Below are 19897 nucleotides of genomic sequence, written 5' to 3' on the forward strand. Positions count from 1 at the left end.
AAGGGGTAAGGAATAGATTGGTGTGTCTATTTTAAAATTATTCTATGATTTGTAGCCAGACGGAGATGTAGAAGTGTACTGTAAATCCTGCAGCGAACATAGCCACACATGTGAAACAGGTCGATCCGTATTCCAGAGTAGTGCTATGTGGACCAAATGATATTGAACGATAGAGAACAAGTTTTGAAGCACAGCCTGGTAAAACATGTTCAGCCTCAAAGAAAAATCCCAGCCGCCCATACCCGACTCTCCTCAAGAACACAGTAGGCCCCCGTGCATGGACGAGGGGTGTACGGTAACCGTAGCTTGTCTGCTGTTGTGAGAAACTTGGGAGATTTGGGGTGCCGCGTCCCTGGATCTGTAGACATCAAAGAAGCACTGTTGACAAAATGGCCGTGTTGTATGGGCGATAGGTATACGGCGGTTGGGGTGAGGTCGAAACGCTAAACCTCTGCGTGTATGAGGGAACATTTACACTACACAACAGCCAGACATCTTCATGGCATCTTTCCCGATATCTGTACATCGGTAACTATTTGACGAGCGTTGCCATTTCAGTCTAAGTGATAACACGTTTAAGAAGCTATGCAGTTGATACAAAGCCACCTTTACTCCGCCATGTTTCACGGGCCATTGGGAACACGACGACGGATAGAGCGGCGGTTTGTTCTGCTTGGCTTGCAGAGAACACACAGATACAATCATCCCAGAACATGTTGTCACTTGGGAAATGCACAGCAATGTCCTTGTGGGGATTTAGCACATATTTCTAGAAGCTCGCTTAAATGTTGATACTTCTGACCTGTAAATGATTACACTGGCCGGCTTTTATAACGTACGTTCCGATAATGATTTATGAATCTTTTAGTTAGTGAGTGAGTGGGTCCTGTTTGACGCCGCTTTTTAACCGTATTCCAGTTATATCACGGCGTGTCAGCTTAATGTGGGAGGAAATCCCGAAGTTATGGTCTCAGACGTTTACCACGAGTATAGTGAAACTGAGGAGTATGGTAAGGACAATCCTAGAGCCATCATCGGGGTGGAACTCTTTCAGTTGGACATAGTATGGTTTTATTACATTAGAGAAGAGGTCCGTTTAAAAAAAAAAATTATTAATTGTTTATTACGTCAAATAATTCACCCTAACACATGGGTTATCTGTTTATGAGCTGGTTTAAAAAGGATTAAAGTGTATAATATTAATCTATTGGGTTTTCGAATTAAAAAAAGACTACCCCAGGCTAGTCATCAGGGCCGGGTCGAGTCGGTGTCGATGAGGTAGCGAAGTGGGTAAAGCGTTAGCTCGTCATGACGAAGACCCGGGTTTGATTCCCGACATGAGTACTATGTGTAAAGCCTTTTTCTTGTGTCCCCGCCGATATATTGCTGGAATATTGTTAATAGCAGCGAAAATCAAACTCACTTACTCATTTACTCCTAACAAGCACCTATAATGAGGACTGGTTTGTCAAAATGTGCGACTTATTAACTTGTGTGTTATCTGATCACGATGGGTCTTTGCTCAATGGGGGCGGTCGGGTAGCCTAGTGGTAAAAGCGGTCGCTCGTCACGCCGAAAACCCGGGTTCGATTCCCGACATGGGTACAATGTGTGAAGCCCATTTCTGGTGTCCCCAGCCGTGATAATGCTGGAATATTGCTAAAAGCGGCGTAAAGCCATACTCACTCACTCACTCACTTTGTTCAATGGTTTGTCAGGCACAGCCTCGATTATTTGCAGGCTGCCATGCTTGAGCTGGAATATTTCTATCTGGGGCGTAAAATAATTTGAACTGCCTCGCTCCTGGATATGTAGCTTCTGGATACTGTAACTGTGGACATGGAGACTAGCCATTTCTAACCTAGACACTCTTCGGCCCCAGATCATATTTATAATAAAAATATCACCACCACCCCCTTCCCCCGTATTTTGTCATACATAACTTTTATTCTTCTGTTCTCTACCCTTCCAACAACATGTTAACAAGCTTTCCGGTAGTTATCATCTGGGTAGCTTGTGGTGTCCCTTTAAGAATATGGTGTCATCAATCAATCAATCAACCACTCACTCAAACACTCACTCAACCAACCAACCAACCAACCAACCAACCAGCCAGCCAGCCAGCCAGCCAACCAACCAACCAACCACTCACTCAACCACTCACTCAACCAACCAACCAACCAACCAACCAATCAACCAATCAACCAACCAGCCAGCCAACCAACCAACCAACCAACCAACCAACCAACCAACCAACCAATCAATCAATCAATCAATCAATGAGATAACAGTTATAACACGGGTACATGGTGTTATCGTGAGTGAGTGAGTGAGTATGGTTTTACGCCACTTTTAGCAAAATATTGCAGCAATATAACGGCAACGGTTCCCAGAAATGGGCTTCACACATTGTGGGGAATCGAACCCGTTCCCTCGGCGTGACGAGCGAACGCTTTAACCACTAGGCTACCTCACTGCCCACATGATGTCATCAGTCAATGAGATAACACATTAGTGAACGAAATAGTATTGCGTTACATAAGTGGATGACAAACTGTCACTCATCACTGACACCATATAATATACTTTTTTCAGCTTCAAGTGAGATTAAAAATGATAATATAAATATATGTCTGTATCTCGTCTTGTTACGCGAGATCGCACTGTCAGCCTGACACACATGTATATACCGTCGCTCGACTGTCCATGAGCGTTTTCTCTCATATTTTAAGTTAATTTACCATAAAAAAGAAACTAACATGCCACAAGGGAATGCCCAGGTTTCCATGGCGATGTGTCAAGAGTCTTGAGAAGATGTAGTGGCATCATGTACAAAAATGTGAATATTCTATAAACTTCAAGAACATTATCTTGAAATGAAATCCAAGCCTTTTGTCGTTGAAAAAGCTCGGAGATCTGCAAAGGATTGATAGATCACAAATGATGAAAAAAAATCCCAATTGTGGGCAAAATGGAAAACTCGGAAACAATCAATGGCAATTTATCAGCCGATTTCAAAACCTTTCAAAGTATAGCAGTCTGAAAAAAACTGTCTGTAAAATGGATCAATTCTCGTAGACGTTAATAAATATCGAAAGTAATCTAAACTGTGGAGTGTGAGGCTGTTTCCGCCATCCCTCGATACCAATTAACCGTAAACTTGGCATCAAAGACTATCATGTGGGTCAACCCCTCGCAATAACACAACATTCTCCTGTCCCATGGACCGCAGGCTGAATGAAGCGCTGTGATTGGCTAGCGGAGAGTAGTCATGGGTAATCTGCACGTGCTAATGGCGGGGCCCTCTCTTTGTCGGACTATAAGTGATACAATCGCCCTGCGATGTTTGCCTAACTGCCTAAATCTATCTCAATCAATAGCGAGACGAAGACTTAATTTTCAATACCGCGCCGGCAAGTCGAGAGGTCTGTGTTGTCTCGGGTAAGGAGAGCCAACCAGTCGCCCAAATCTTGTTAGATTAATGATTTCTCCCTGACTTTTGACCAATCAGGCTTGAGAATTGTCATTTGTGATTAGTATTTCATCAGAAGGAGGAATTGAAAAATTAAACACTGTTTACTGACAATATACAATTTGGTTTATTTTTGCTCATGGTCTAAATTGCTAATCAAGAAGTTGTTTGGGCTGACAAACGCCATAATAAGGGGATTTTCTTGTCAGGTCAACCCTAATAATACGTGTTTGATGTTCCTAAAATATGACTTAATATGGCCAAATACCTCTCACAGGATAGAAGCGTTTAGAGAATGCCCGATTTACATGAAATGGGTTTCAAAGCTAGACTTTATGCAACCTCTTGATCCTAATATGCGGACATAGCAAAAATTACTTATAGACAACTGTCAATATTTATTAAATTACGTACGTCATAAGATCGGCTCTGTCAAAGAAGTAGACTAAGAAAGTTTATAATGTTTTTGAGATAGTTTATAGGCAGGCCATCAATCTTTGGTTCTAATTTGTGTGACGTGCCGTCGTATTAAACCCATTTCGTTGTTTGCCTCTCAGTTCTGATAGTGTTCTAAATATCGCACAAACCTTCTCTTCGCAAAGGTTCTGAGGTTGAATTATTTCACTGCTTTATGAGCTTCTATGATTGATTAACATAACAGAATAGTTAGTAATAGCCGCTGGCTGGACAGGCAGTCGTCGGATCATGGCAAATAACATCATAACTTAGCCTCGCCAATTCAGTAGAACTTTTATATGTCTTAATAATGCGTAGGAATGGCCTTTATTTTTGCATTAAGACACCGGTATGAACTTTTAACAAAGGTTTATATCTCGGCAAGAGCTTGAAATTGACTTTATATGAGTAATAACAGTGTTTGGCCCCCGCCGCTAACGTGGCATTACGCATGCGCGTTAATAGGACGATGACGTCAGAGCAGTTTCAAAGGGTCATTTAGTAGGCACAGGGTTTTATTAACAGTTATATGCGCTGCTTTTACCGTTATGTTTTATATTCTGTAAGCGTACTCCTGGGTCGGAAAATCAAAACATGATATCACCGCTGCATTATGAGCACCTGGTCTCAGCTCTGCCCGCGCTAATTCATCTCGGGTAGAACTGATTCAAGATTAAATTGATAGAAGAGTCTCATGGTATCAATTTAACACAAACGACAAAAAAAACTACAAATAAGGTTAAATTGGGAGCACAGTGGTGAACCTGCCCTCTATACCTTCCATACACAAGTATGCTATACATACTATAAACGACACAAAATACGATACGGAGGGTGTTATCAGTTACTATTCCTGGGGGATATATTTTGGATTTTTTTTCGAGATAGGATATTTTTTGCGACTGATATAAAACACTTATCGTTTACATTTAAAGGACACACACACACACGCACGCACGCACGCACGCACACTCACGCACACGCACGCACACACGCACGCACGCACACATACCAAAGCACAAAACGGCGTCATTCCTCCCTGAACACGCCATAGTTCTCTTGGCATCCACGTAAGTCGATATGGTACCTGGTCTGATCGAGCATCTGGGTGTTGTTTTTTGTGTGTTTTAACTGATTATCTCAATTTTCATCATTTCTCTTTTGGAGTGGTTTACATCTAAAACCCCGATGCCTTTTCAACTTCACAGAACACAACAACCAACATTCGGCCTTTCTCTGGTTTATTGCAAAATCGACCTTCTTAATGGATCACAAAAATCGGATTAGGATGTGAAATTAGTACACAACCAAAGATGGAATATAAGGTTCAATTAATCAAACTATTAGATTCGTTCAGTGATCAGAAACAAGAAATAAGATTATGCGAGCGTATCGTCTTTTTTCTCGAATTTAGAAGATTGACCGACCAATGATAAAATCAGCAACATTTTTACAATGTTAAAAACGAGTAGAGGCGGCCTACCGCAATGTCTCATATTTCATTCTTCTAAAATCAATTCTATTATGGAAAATGATGTCACTTAGGGAGATGACATGGGACTTTAATATCTCCTCTCAGTGCTGATTCATAACATGAAGATGGAGGGTGTTCACAACCGTGCAATACAACGCTGAGCTCACTCCTCATCCAGTCTCAGTGTCACGCTGACGACACACCCAGCCACCTCACTGTCACACTGACTAGGTACTCAACCTCACTGTCACACTGACGAGGCACCCAGCAACCTCATTGTCACACTGACGACGCACCCAGCCACCTCACTGTCACACTGACGACGCACCCAGCCACCTCACTGTCACACTGACTGGGTACACAGCCACCTCACTGTCACACTGACGAGGCACCCAGCCACCTCACTGTCACACTGACTAGGCACCCAGCCACCTCACTGTCACACTGACGAGGCACCCATCCACCTCACTGTCACACTGACTAGGCACACAGCCACCTCACTGTCACACTGACTAGGCACACAGCCACCTCACTGTCACACTGACTAGGTACACAACCACCTCACTGTCACACTGACTAGGGACACAACCACCACACTGTCACACTGACGAGGCACCCAGCCACCTCACTGTCACACTGACTAGGAAACCAGCCACCTCACTGTCACACTGACTAGGTAACCAGCCACCTCACCATCACACTGACGAGGTACACAGCCACCTCACTGTCACACTGACTGGGTACTCAACCACCTCACTGTCACACTGACTAGGAAACCAGCCACCTCACTGTCACACTGACTAGGAAACCAGCCACCTCACCATCACACTGACGAGGTACACAGCCACCTCACTGTCACACTGACTAGGTACTCAACCACCTCACTGTCACACTGACTGGGTACTCAACCACCTCACTGTCACACTGTCTGGGTACACAACCACCTCACTGTCACACTGACGAGGCACACAGCCACCTCACTGTCACACTGACTAGGTACACAGCCACCTCACTGTCACACTGGCGAGGCACCCAGCCACCTCACTGTCACACTGACTAGGAAACCAGCCACCTCACTGTCACACTGACTAGGTAACCAGCCACCTCACAATCACACTGACGAGGCACACAGCCACCTCACTGTCACACTGACTAGGTACACAGCCAACTCACTGTCACACTGACTAGGTACACATCCACCTCACTGTCACACTGACTAGGTACTCAACCACCTCACTGTCACACTGACTGGGTACTCAACCACCCCACTGTCACACTGACGAGGAACCCAGCCACCTCACTGTCACACTGACTAGGTACACAGCAACATCACTGTCACACTGACTAGGTACAAAGCCACCTCACTGTCACACTGACTAGGTACTCAACCACCTCACTGTCACACTGACTAGGAACCCAGCCACCTCACTGTCACACTGACTAGGTACACAGCCACCTCACTGTCACACTGACTAGGGACACAACCACCACACTGTCACACTGACGAGGCACCCAGCCACCTCACTGTCACACTGATTGGGTACTCAACCTCACTGTCACACTGACTAGGTACTCAACCACCTCACTGTCACACTGACAGGATACTCAACCACCTCACTGTCACACTGACAGGATACTCAACCACCTAACTGTCACACTGACTGGGTACTCAACCTCACTGTCACACTGACTGGCTACTCAACCTCACTGTCACACTGACTGGGTACTCAACCTCACTGTCACACTGACTGGGTACTCAACCACCACACTGTCACACTGACAGGATACTCAACCACCTCACTGTCACACTGACAGGATACTCAACCACCTCACTGTCCCACTGACTGGGTACTCAGCCTCACTGTCACACTGACTGGGTACTCAACCTCATTGTCACACTGACTGGGTAGTCAACCTCACTGTCACATTGACTGGGTACTCAACCACCTCACTGTCACACTGACCGGGTACTCAACCACCTCACTGTCACATTTGGTACTCAACCTGCATTTCACAATGATGAGGTACTTCACTGAGTTTCTACCGAACCTTCTTCACTACTGACAGTTTTACCGCACTTATTATTAGTATCATTGTAATACAGCGCTCATTAAGAATGTTAAGAATTCAGGTCTTCTGTGTATTTATGAAAGACGGTTCAAGGCGTCAAACATCGTATGCGACAGTATCTTTGTTCAGTAAACAATACGCCTCTTAATTAAATGATTACAATTTTTGGGCGTCGCTGAGTGACAGCAGTTTCTTGACGTTGAACTACTGTGTGGTCCGGGCGGAGGTTCGCGTCCATTTTATCTCTGTCATCATCCGCTAATTACAGGTAACAAAAACACACCCCGAGTTTTCACTCTTGCTTCACGAACACAACAACGGGGGGGAAAGGGTTATCTGAAGCGCTTCTGGACAGGTGCCTGGTTTTTTGGCACCAGGTGGCGCCCCAATTTCCGGTATGGTCCGAGAAAACAACCACAGCTGGCGCAAAGTAGAGTTGTCCGATGTCCCGACCGATTACTATGTGATACAGGTATGTGGCTCGCTCTATCACAGTTACACGTTAAACATACGAGCATCAATAGGGGCTGTCGGGTAGCCTAGTGGTTAAAGCGTTCGCTCGTCACGCCGAAGACCCGGGTTCGATTCCCGACACTGGTACAATGTGTGAAGCCCATTTCTGGTGTCCCCCGCCGTGATATTGCTGGAATATTGCTAAAAGCGGCGTAAAACCATACTCACTCACTCACTCACGAGCATCAATAAGACAATTTTCAGTTGAGACATAGCTTTCAGAATTAACAAGAAACGCTGAATTGGTCCATGGCATTTTGCTAAGCGTCCTGTATGTCTGTCTACAGGCTTTGCGTAAAGGAACATGTTGTGGGATACTTTTGTATATGTAGACATATTTCTAATTGAATTAATATCTTTCTTGATCATTGCAGATGTACGTGCAGATTTGCTAGGGAACGATGTCGTGACGTGTTCTACTGTCTCAAACTCACATTATACCGACATCACGGGGACGGATTGGCCAGTAGGCTGAGGCGCCGCAGTTCGCTGGCTTGCCCCATGGCCAGGGATGCGGTTCCCCTGTTGATGTTTCTTGGTTTGTCAACATTGTACACACTACTGATGGGTTTCGCCAAAGTTGTAAATGCCTGAGACCTGTCTCACTTTCTTTTCTCCCACATCAAGCTAGACATACATAACTGAAATATTGTTCAATGAGTGAGTGAGTATGGTTTTACGCCGCTTATAGCAATATTCCATAAATATCATGGCGGGGGACACCAGAAATGGGCTTCAAACATTGTACCCATGTCGGGAACCCGGATCTTCGGCGTGACGAGCGAACACTTTAACAACTAGGCTACCTGACCGCCCCGAAATATTGTTCAAAGCGGCGTCAGACCAAACTCACTCACTCACTATATCAGCATTACTGGACCCACGCCTCCATGGTTCCCTTCTTAAGCCTCCTTGAACATCTGTCAACCCCGCCTCTAACTTCCTTGATCGTCCCTCAACCTTTTTTTACCCCCCTTGAACCGACAACCCTTTCTTTTATCCCCCTGAACTTCCTTCAACCCCTTTATTAACCTCCCCGAAAGGCCGAATATCCTTTCTTTAACCTTCTTGATCTTCCGTCAACATCATTATTAGCCTCCTTGGACGTCCGTCAATCCCTTCTTTAACCCCCTTGGACGTCCGTCAATCTCTTCTTTAACCTCCCTGATCTGCAGGTAAATCCTTCTTTAACCTCCTTGAACTTCAAACAACCCCTTATCTAACCTCCCTGAACGTCCGCAACCTTTTCCTTAACCTCCTTGAACGTCCGTCAACCACTTGATTAACCTCCCTGAACGGCAGGTAAACCCTTCTTTAACCTTCTTGAACTTCAAACAACCCGGGCCCTTATTTAACCTCCCTGAGCGTCCGACGACCCCCTTTTTAACCTCCTTGATCTTCTGACAACCCCTTCTTTAACTTCCTTGAACGTCCGTTGAGCCGTTTTATTAACCTCCCTGGCCGCCCATCATCTTCCTTTATCTCTGCCAACTCAAACCATAACATCTATTAACTTCCTTCGTTGACCCATGTATCTTCACTCGCGTGCCATGCAGTGAGACCGATACTATGCGATACTTTTATCCCGGAAGGGAATTCCTGGGTTTCCCAATCACAGATGGACATTATTAATACGAGCAGTGTTCACAGTTTACACACACCGTATCACCACGACACACTGATGACTACGCGTGTCGTGTCTCACGACGTATTATACAACAATCAGCGGTTCTTCACAAAGTAGTTCCATTTGAAATGTTTACAAAAATTGGACAACACAATCATCTCCTAGACATGAAGTCTCCAGCAAGGGAGCCACGTGCTTGCGCAGTGTAACGTACATACACTTTATGACGCACCACGTGATCAGCACAATATAGCAGATATACACGTACTTTCATACATTATACATATTATTATTATCATGCACATTATACATATTATATACATACATTGTACCAAGTGGTAGGCTCCCTATATTACATACATGTTGTATGATGTCAGATGAAACCTCTATTCATTATTTGGGTTTGGTTAAAATTATAGGAGATTTGGGACCTTTCTGATGAAGTGAGTGAGTGAGTATGGTTTTACGCCGCTTTTAGCAATATTCCAACAATTTCACGACCGGGGACACAAGAAATGGGCTTCACACATTGTACCCTTGTGGGGAATGCCTTTATAAGGGAACGAACGGCAGTCAGATGGGATATGGTACATGGTAGTCAGATGGTACGTGACGGATGGCACATGGTACATGACAGTCAGATGGTACGTGGCAGTTAGATAGTACGTGACGGATGGTACATGGTGCATGAAGTTAGACGGTACATGTAGTCAGATGGGATATGGTACATGACAGTCAGATGGTACGTGCCAGTTAGATAGTACGTGACGGGTGGTACATGGTAGTCAGATGGTACGTGACAGATGGTACATGGTACATGGCAGTCAGATGGTACGTGGCAGTTAGATAGTACGTGACGGATGGTACATGGTACATGAAGTTAGACGGTACATGTAGTCAGATGGGATATGGTACATGGTAGTCAGATGGTACGTGACAGATGGTACATGGTACATGACAATCAGATGGTACGTGGCAGTTAGATAGTACGTGACGGATGGTACATGGTACATGAAGTTAGACGGTACATGTAGTCAGATGGGATATGGTACATGGTAGTCAGATGGTACGTGACAGATGGTACATGGTACATGACAGTCAGATGGTACGTGCCAGTTAGATAGTACGTGACGGATGGTACATGGTACATGAAGTTAGACGGTACATGTAGTTACTTGGCGCATGGTACATGGGAGTCAGATGGTACAGACCCGTGAAGATCCGGGTTGCAATTGGTCTTCAGGAACCCATGCTTGTCGTAAGAGGCGACTAACGGGATAGGGTGGTCAGGCTCGCTGACTTGGTTGATGCATGTCATCTTATCCTAATTGCGTGGATCGATTGATGTCAATCAATGGATTGTCTGATCCAGACTCGATTATGTGCAGACCGTCATATAGCTTGAAATGCGGCGTTAAACAACAAACAAACAAACAAACAAAAACAAACAGATGCTATATGGTACAGAGTTATTCTTCTTCCAAATTGCCAAGAGACTAATTCAGAAGAACACTGATACTAAATAGCTCAGGATTACGTGCTATTGAAATATATGGGATGTTATCGAAGACCAAGCCAAGACGTCGATATTGCTGCGAAGTGCTAAAGCCCATATGTGGTAATAGCTGGGAATTGTCCTGTTGACCAGGAGGAGATTGATCACACTGGATGATGTATGGTCGGTGTTTGGTTGCAGCATGTAGGTCGAACATCCTGACACTCGGTGAATTACAGGTCTTGCAGAACTAACTACTTATAGTCTCTGCCCAAATTCTACAGTTGTGAGTCTCAACCACTGGTGTGTTTGTCGTCCGCCTCCTCGACCCGGTCTCAATTTGCCCCACTCTATGTCCACATCGAGACAACACCAGACACTGAACACACGAAGGCAATGACAGCCAGTCACGCGAGAATTTGGCGAGAGTTTACCCGCTCCCTCTGTTGGCACTCGATAAGACTGGGTTCCGTCTCAAGGCCTAAAATACTCTTTGATTCTTACAGTGAAGAGCTACAGTTATTGACAACAGTGTTTGATGATGCCAACAGGCACCTTTGGAAACTTCGCCGCCATCTTGTTTTTGTCGTCTGGTAGTCGGCTATAGGCCAGATTGCGCCTTGTTCAGACAGAAAGCGCTGCTGTTCGTACGGCCATATACCTACACGCCCGGGGCAGACTTAAATATTAGGGAGATGGGAATGAACTTGTTCTGCAGATCACTGAACGGAGCACTGAAGACAAAAATGCATTGTAAACAACGAGGGACTATCCACGTGTTTGGAGTAAGCGAGTTACTTTGGCTTAACGCCGCTTTTAGCAGTATTTCAGTGATATCACAACGTGTCGGCTCGATGAGAAGGGAACTCTGAAGCCATTAAGATCATTGATGATTACTACGAGCTGAGGTATGAGGCTGACAAACCTAGAAACAAGACAGGGCGAACAGGGATTCGAACCCACGATCATAGGTTCTGGCAAGTATCAGGAACGCAACTCTGCACAACGAATTAGATGACTGGGACACAGTACACACAAGCACTAATAATACACCTTTAAATTTTTTGCAATCACACGATTTTTGGCTGAAATGTTGAACAAGCTGAGGTAATAAGTCAAATAGTATTTTCGATGCATTTAGCATTTAATCTTTTAATGGAACAATGTCATGACGGGAACTATACCAACAGGTTTCAAAACCTTGGAGCTGGAAATACTGGTTCACATCACCGCAGGAGGTCACTGCACTTATTTAGAATTTATTTTGGATTTGTTGCTCTTGTAATCCCAGTAAAATGAGGATTAGTTGGCTACAATTCGTGACCTTGCTGATAGTGTGCTGTGGCACACTGACGACATGGACTGCTGTATCTCATGCTGGTACAACGGGTTTGCCTGGTCGCTTAGGGGGCACGGGTGGACCAGTCGTTTAAGGCGCCGCAATTCGCTGTGCAGAGTTGCGTCCCTTGGACACGCCAGGAACCTATGATTGTGGGTTCGAATCCCGGTTCGCCCCGTTTATGTTTGTAGGTTTTCAGCACCATACCCGTGCTCGTGGGTTTCACCGAAGTGGTAAACGTCTGAGACCTGCATCACTTCGGGCTTTCCTCCCACGTTAAGCTGACACCTGTGATATAACTGGAATAATGTTAAAAGCGGCGTTAAACCCAACTCTTTCAGTCACGCTTATGTAAGACTGTAGAATTCCGACTTCCGACTTCAGAATCAACTCGCCCCGAAGTGAAATCCAGTGAAACCCTGGCTCAGAATAGTTTGCAACAGCAATAGCATGACGTCATCATAGTTGTTTATTAAGTATTAGATAGTATAAAAACCATCATGAAATAGCTGAAATATATCAGCGTCATTAAATATTGCGTACAACAACATTTGCTCACTGTTCTAGAATATGGCAGCAAGGTTGTAAAACTGAGCATCTTGCTCTGTCAGATAGCTTCATCATCTTGCTACGGCAACTGTTTTAAGACTATCGGAAGACAAAAACATCGCGTATTTCACGTTTGAAGGACAAAATCGACTGATGTACATGGACGACTCAAGTTATACTTTCTTGAAGGAGATGTTTACTGCTTTTGTTTTTTACTGTGACCTTCCTCCGAGTTCTATGCTGAATCTGGCTGTGATGAGAGACTGCAATGCTCATTTCCAGCCCGGAAGAGTTATGGTGCTTTGTATTTTGAAAGAAAATCGAAGCGAAAGCGATAAAGTAAATTTAGGTAGGGAAAGAATTACAACTTAAGCTCTATACTCAACACAATTGGACACGCCTAACTGTTTCGAGGAAATATATATTCCTGACGACTTGAAACATAATAAAACGTCAGTGTTTATTGCAAAACAACATCCTCGCGTGGCTGTTGCGAACACTCCATGGAGGAGATGTTCATTGCGGAATGCGAGTCAGATGATGAGCGATAAAACCACTTGAGCTCCGAATTCCCGGATCACGTCTATATCTTGGTGTCTGTAATACACCCATGGACAGGGAGAAACACCTGACGGAAACTCAAGTGTGATTTACGTATAAATCACACGCTAACGTTATTCACAAAACAGACATATCTCAAATTTGGCATTCTTAGAATTATTGAGAGCGTAACTTATCACTGTTATCAAAGGTGCTAGTGCAGCGCTATTTGCGTATCTCAAACCAGAGAAAGAGGAACCAGAATTGGGGCGAGCATGCCTGCGAGTCTGGCTGAGAACCGCTCTCTTTACTGCTGATATAGACAGTTGTCGGCAGCTAGCCTTCACAAACAAGCCACAGGGAAAGAAAAACTACTTTCTTAAAAACTGCTTGGAACATATGTCAAATATGATACCACGATACGGGCGTTGGGTGTTGATCAGCCCACGTGATATCTGATGGGGTCCGCTCTGTCACGTGGTATCGTCCCTGACCAGGTACCCGAGGGGTGGGAGGAGTGAGACTCGTACATCAGGGCGGGGTAGATGTCGAAATAAGTGCAAGTTTACATATTAAACGATATTCCATGCCATGATCGGGTAATGTGAAGAGTTGAATGAAAGCTTATAAATTGGCAATTGTTGGTATATGTTATCGTGGATATGTCTTTCTCATTCGCGAAATATTAACTCTACATCAACATGAGACGAATCATTTTCATCAGTCGTACTTGTTTGTTGTTTAACGCCGCACTCAGCAAAATTCCAGCTATATAACGACGGCCTGTAAATAATCGAGACCAGGCAATCCAGTGACTGACATCATGAGCAACGTTCCACGTCACTATCGTTAATATTATCGATGAGACTGAGTAGGTTAGAGAATCAATCAATCGATCGCTCGATCGACCGACCGACGGCCCAATCAATGTACTAATCAATCAATCAATCAATATTGTCCGATGGGTAGATACGCAATCGTGAGATTACCAACCATATTCGTTCAGACCGGTTTTCACCAAAGTGGTAAACGTCTGAGACCTGCATCACTTTAAGCTCTTAAAAGTGGCGCTAAACCAACTCACTCACTCCTCCACACCTGGTCTGTCAAAACAAGCCAAAACAAGTGTGTTGAGGTGAGGTGAAATGGGGTTTAACGTCGCGTCCAAGATTATTGCACTTAGATAGCGACGTGCATGCACGTGTGTGTGTGTGGCTGTTTGTACTAGTCCGGACTGATGCCGATTTATAGTGCTAGCCCACTGAGATACCATGCCGCAGTTTACCATGGATACCCCACTCAGACACAGTAGACTGACTCCGAGCCGACCAGTCCTTGATTCGTCCCTTACTGCCGAGCACCAGACAGGGTTACAACAAGTACCATCTTTTAATGTCTTTTGGCATGACGCGACAGGGATCGAACCCCGGACCTTCCGCTCTCCGGGCGGACGCCCTACCACTAGACTACGGAGGCGGTCTCAAGTGTGTCGAAGATAAGAGAGAGCAATTGTATATTCTTGACCATTTCTCGATTTGTAAACAAACACGTACATCATGTGTGGTCCCGCGAAGAGAAACAATCATCTCATATTCCATCCTCACCTGATGCGCGTACACTGTCTCCCAGCATGGGGGAGCCGACATTAAAGGGGAAAGACGTGTGTATGCACATCCCAGACCCCCCTCCCCCCTTCACCTTCCCTTCAATCAACCCTACCCCCTCAAAACATCAAGCAGCAATCCCCGCCACCCCCGGGCAGGGTGTTGTAAATACTGACTGTCTTCATGAAACATGACGTGTTTATATCTAACATCGGTATTTGCCCAGCTGTTGTAAGCTTTCCAGGTAAATGCATAACTGGAAGATGAAGAATGGCTTAACTACATTTATTTTTCTGGCAGGATGTTTGTGAGGAACCCCCTGTATCTGTATCTGACTGTAGGATAGCCCAGTGGGTAATGCGTTTGCTTGGCACGACGAAGGCCTGTGTTTGATTGATGAGTGAAGGCGATTTCTGGTGTACGCTGCTGGGATATTGCTGGAATATGACTAAAGGTGACGCAAAATCATACTCTGCCAAACTCTTCCATCCATTCCATATAACCCTCCCCGATCCCGCACCCGAGGACCAACCCCTACCCCTTATACCCCCCCCCCCCCCTACACACACACACCCCTGGTACGTCCTGCCACACCCACCACGCCCACATCCTACTACCACCCCTTCCCTCGTTATTCCGACAACTATAAATCCCCCCAAGGTTCACATGGTAAACTGCAAATACCTTACCAAATTATAACTCCTGCTGCCACTCCTACCTACCGCAGGCACCCCCAACCCCCCAACCACCGCCCAGCCACCCCTCACCTACCCCGAGTCTGCATGCAACCTCACGTCGTATCCAACATCAGCCCGCCCCTTTCCGCCAATATTCCAACTTCGACCTGGACCTCAGATCTGAGACCCTAATTCCTAGATCCTAGACCCTCCACCCTCAATCCTCGACCTTCGACCGTAGATCCTATACCCTAGACCCTTGTTCCTACATCTACATGTACAGCCTTACATCTTAGAAGCTGTATCCTCGATCCTAGCTGGACCCTAGACGGCGCGTACCCGTAAACATCCGGGTTAGAATGGGTCTTCAGCACCCCATGCTGGTCGTAAGTGGCGACTAACGGGATCGGATGATCAGGTTCACTGCCTGAATGTCATCGTATCCGTAATGCGTAGATCGATGCTCATGTTGTCAATCACTGGATTGTCTGGTCCAGACTCGATTCTTTACAGACCGTCATATAGCTGGAATGCTGCTGAGTGCAGCGTTAAACGACAAACAAACAAACAAAGAAAGACGGCAAGATACAATCCCGTCTCCGACGAAACCCCACCTTCATCCTCCGATCCTTAACTTTACGTCCCCAGACACCCGAGACCGTTGACAAACCCACCCCAAGGACCAAGCTGCCCTCTTTCCCCCACTCCCACCCCATCCCCAACGACCAAGCTTCCCTCTAACACCCTCTCCCACCCCACCCCTAACGACCAAGCTTCCCTCTAACCCCCTCTCCCACCCCACCCCCAACGACCAAGCTTCCCTCTAACCCCCTCTCCCACCCCACCCCCAACGACCAAGCTTCCCTTTAACCCCCTCTCCCACCCCACCCCCAACGACCAAGCCTCCCTCTTCCCCTGTCTCCCACCCCCGCTCACTCCAAAAAATATATTTCTTTCCTACCTCCATACCGACTTTTCCGACTGCTGACTGGCCATCATTGGCCCAATTCTCCGTTCGCCTCCATGTCTGCAGACGCGCACCTGTTCTATAATTGGCTTAGTTATCTGCAGTATTTGGTTGTAGTGGGTAACTGCAAGGTGGAATTGCCTTCATCTGGGGGTAGTGGTGACTATCATATTCTACCATCACGGACCGGGGAGAAGATATTTCACTCCTCGCTGACCAGGGGGTTAAGGTGATTGGGCAGGGTGGGGGGTGTGATTGGCAAGGGGGATAACTAGGTAGACCTTTCAGACAGGGGTAGGGTGAGCAAGTGAATGTTGTTATGAACCGCAGCCACGCAATATTCCAGCTGTATCACATCCGTCAGTTGACGATTTAAACCGCACTCCAACATTCCAACTCTGTCATGCAAGCTTGTAAGCCTATAGTTGATAGCATTAGCCGGCTCACACAACGTCACCATCCGATCCCTTTTTAAACAGTCGGACACTGGACAGAAACGTACTACCACCACTACTACTACTACTACTACTACTACTACTACTACTATTAATAATAATAATAATGGTGATGATAATAATGATGATGATGATGATGATGATGATGATGATGATGATGATGATGATGATGATGAAGATGATGATGATAATAGGTGGGTGAAATGGGGTTTATCGTCGCGTCCAAGATTATTGTACTTATATAGCGACGTGCATGCACGTGTGTGTGTGTGCGTGGCTGTTTGTACTAGTCCGGACTAACTCCGATTTTATAGTGTTAGCCCTCTAAGATACCAGGTTATTGCAGGTTACGGAAAGTACCGAGTCCTGACGAATGGCCTCGGGTTTGTTGTGTAATTCTGTATCGACATGGCGACATGCGCTGACCTAGAAACCTGTCATCTTATACCTGAGGTCATCCATTTTCTTAATTAGAAACCTATCCACTGTGTCTTGTTTGCTTTCAAAGGGAATGATCAACTTAATTATTTCAACGGAAAGTTAATAAACTTAGTTTCACATCATTATTTCAAATAATTGCTGGAACAACCAGTCCAGCACTGACAAATACTGACGTTGCCAGGCAACCCACGACGCAAGTAGCTCTCTTAGATGATAATACACAATTAACACTTCAGATTCGTAACGCTGATTAATATATATACAACCTCAAAGTAACTGATGATCTCATTATCCCAGGACAGCAGGACTTGTATTTATTTATGCGTATCGGCAGAAACGGTGTACTACGTCAGCCGGTGAAGGTGAAGGTCGGAAGGAAGGTGCATGCTGGGAAATAAAATAATCATGGATAATTGTGACGTGAATGGAGCTGTTCACGATACAGTGAGTGAGTGAGTAAATATGGTTTTACGCCGCTTTTAGCAATATACCAGCAATATCACGGCGGGGGACACCAGAAATGGGCTTCACACATTGTACCCATGTCGGGATTCGAACCGGGTCTTCGGCGTGACGAGCGAACGCTTTAACCACTAGGCTACCCGACCGCCCCGTTCACGGTACAGAGGATGACGACGTATGTAGTTGAACTTAACCTCCATGCTTAACTCATAAAGCGGGGGAATAGGTCTTCAGCAACCCATGCTTGCCTAAAAAGGCGACTATGCTTGTCGTTAGAGGCAACTAACGGGATCGGGTGGTCAGGCTCGCTGACTTGGGTGATGCATGTCATTGATCCCAATTACGTGCATCGATGCTCATGATATCAATTGGATTGTCTGGTCCAGATTCGGTTATTTACACACCGCCGTCATATAGCGCGAATATTGCTGAGTGCGGCGTTAAACAACAAACAAACAAAGAAAACATCGTAAAACGGGACGGTAGAGTAGCCTAGCGGTTAAAGAGTTCGTTCTTCTCACCGGAGGCCCGGGTTCGATTCCCACATGATTTCAATGTGGGAAGCCAATTTCTTCTGTCCCCCGCCGTGATATTGCTGGAATATTGCTACGCGACGTAAAAACACTCAAAATCATCAAGAATCAGTACACTATCCAATTAATGTCTATTGGGGAGGACAGGTAAATAATACGTATGTACAGTAAACTACGGTTATAACGAACACGCTTATAACGAACTGACGGATATAACGAACTATTTTTTGGCCCTGTCTATTTGCTGTATATATTCCGTACATTTGCTTATAACGAACTACGGTTATAACGAATTACAATTAGTGGTCCCTTTGAGTTCGTTATAACCGTAGTTTACTGTATGTCCCTCCCCGTATTCCGCAAGTATACTTTAAGCCCCAAGAAATGGGTTCCACACGTTGTACCCCTGTACCCATGTGGGGAATCGAACCCGGACTTCGGCGTGACGAGAGATCGCTTTAACCCCTGAGCTACCCCACCGCACCTTTAATTGTTCGAGTGGCAGTTTGCTCTGGTTCTTGTTGCGATATTGTTGACCTCATGCGTGATGCTTCTCATGGTTACCGCAGACCGCATGCGTGAACGTGTTTTCTGGGTTATAAGAACACGCATGTAATTAACCCAGAAACCCCGTCCACACATGGAATACCATTTGGCAGTGACTTAATGTATTTGATGCATGTTTTTAACGCGCCAGTTTTATAATGATGTGCGTGTGATGATATTGTGATCACTTAACAACGTTATATGTAACGACTACCACAACGTCTTCGTCAACGCAAACGAGGTGTTGATCGAAACACGGAAATACGATCTGCAACTACAGCGACTTGAATTATGACTAAGTGTATGTTGACAATGTGTACGAACGTGTTCACTGCAGCTTTCACCAATATCCACAACAACGAGGTCGACGACGACAATATAACCCCGTCACATATTACGACTACAACCACGGCATACTGCGTCTACCACGCATCAGTCATACCATTGACCACAACGACGAAACAAATAACTACAAACCCCATTATAACCTCTGCGACGTCTCTGTGTCATAAACGACTACGTCGACAACAAATAAGGCCAGACTGTGCTTGTTTTTATTACGGATTTTTGGCCCCAAAAGTCAGATCAGAAGGTAGAAAAAATGAAAATGTTTTCAAATATTGCTTGTGTTTCCTTAAAATGATAAGCAGTTTGTCATATAATATTTAAATCAATTA

Source organism: Haliotis rufescens, unplaced genomic scaffold (assembly GCF_023055435.1).
Source record: "Haliotis rufescens isolate VD_foot unplaced genomic scaffold, xgHalRufe1.0.p SCAF_15, whole genome shotgun sequence".
Lineage (NCBI taxonomy): Eukaryota > Metazoa > Mollusca > Gastropoda > Lepetellida > Haliotidae > Haliotis > Haliotis rufescens.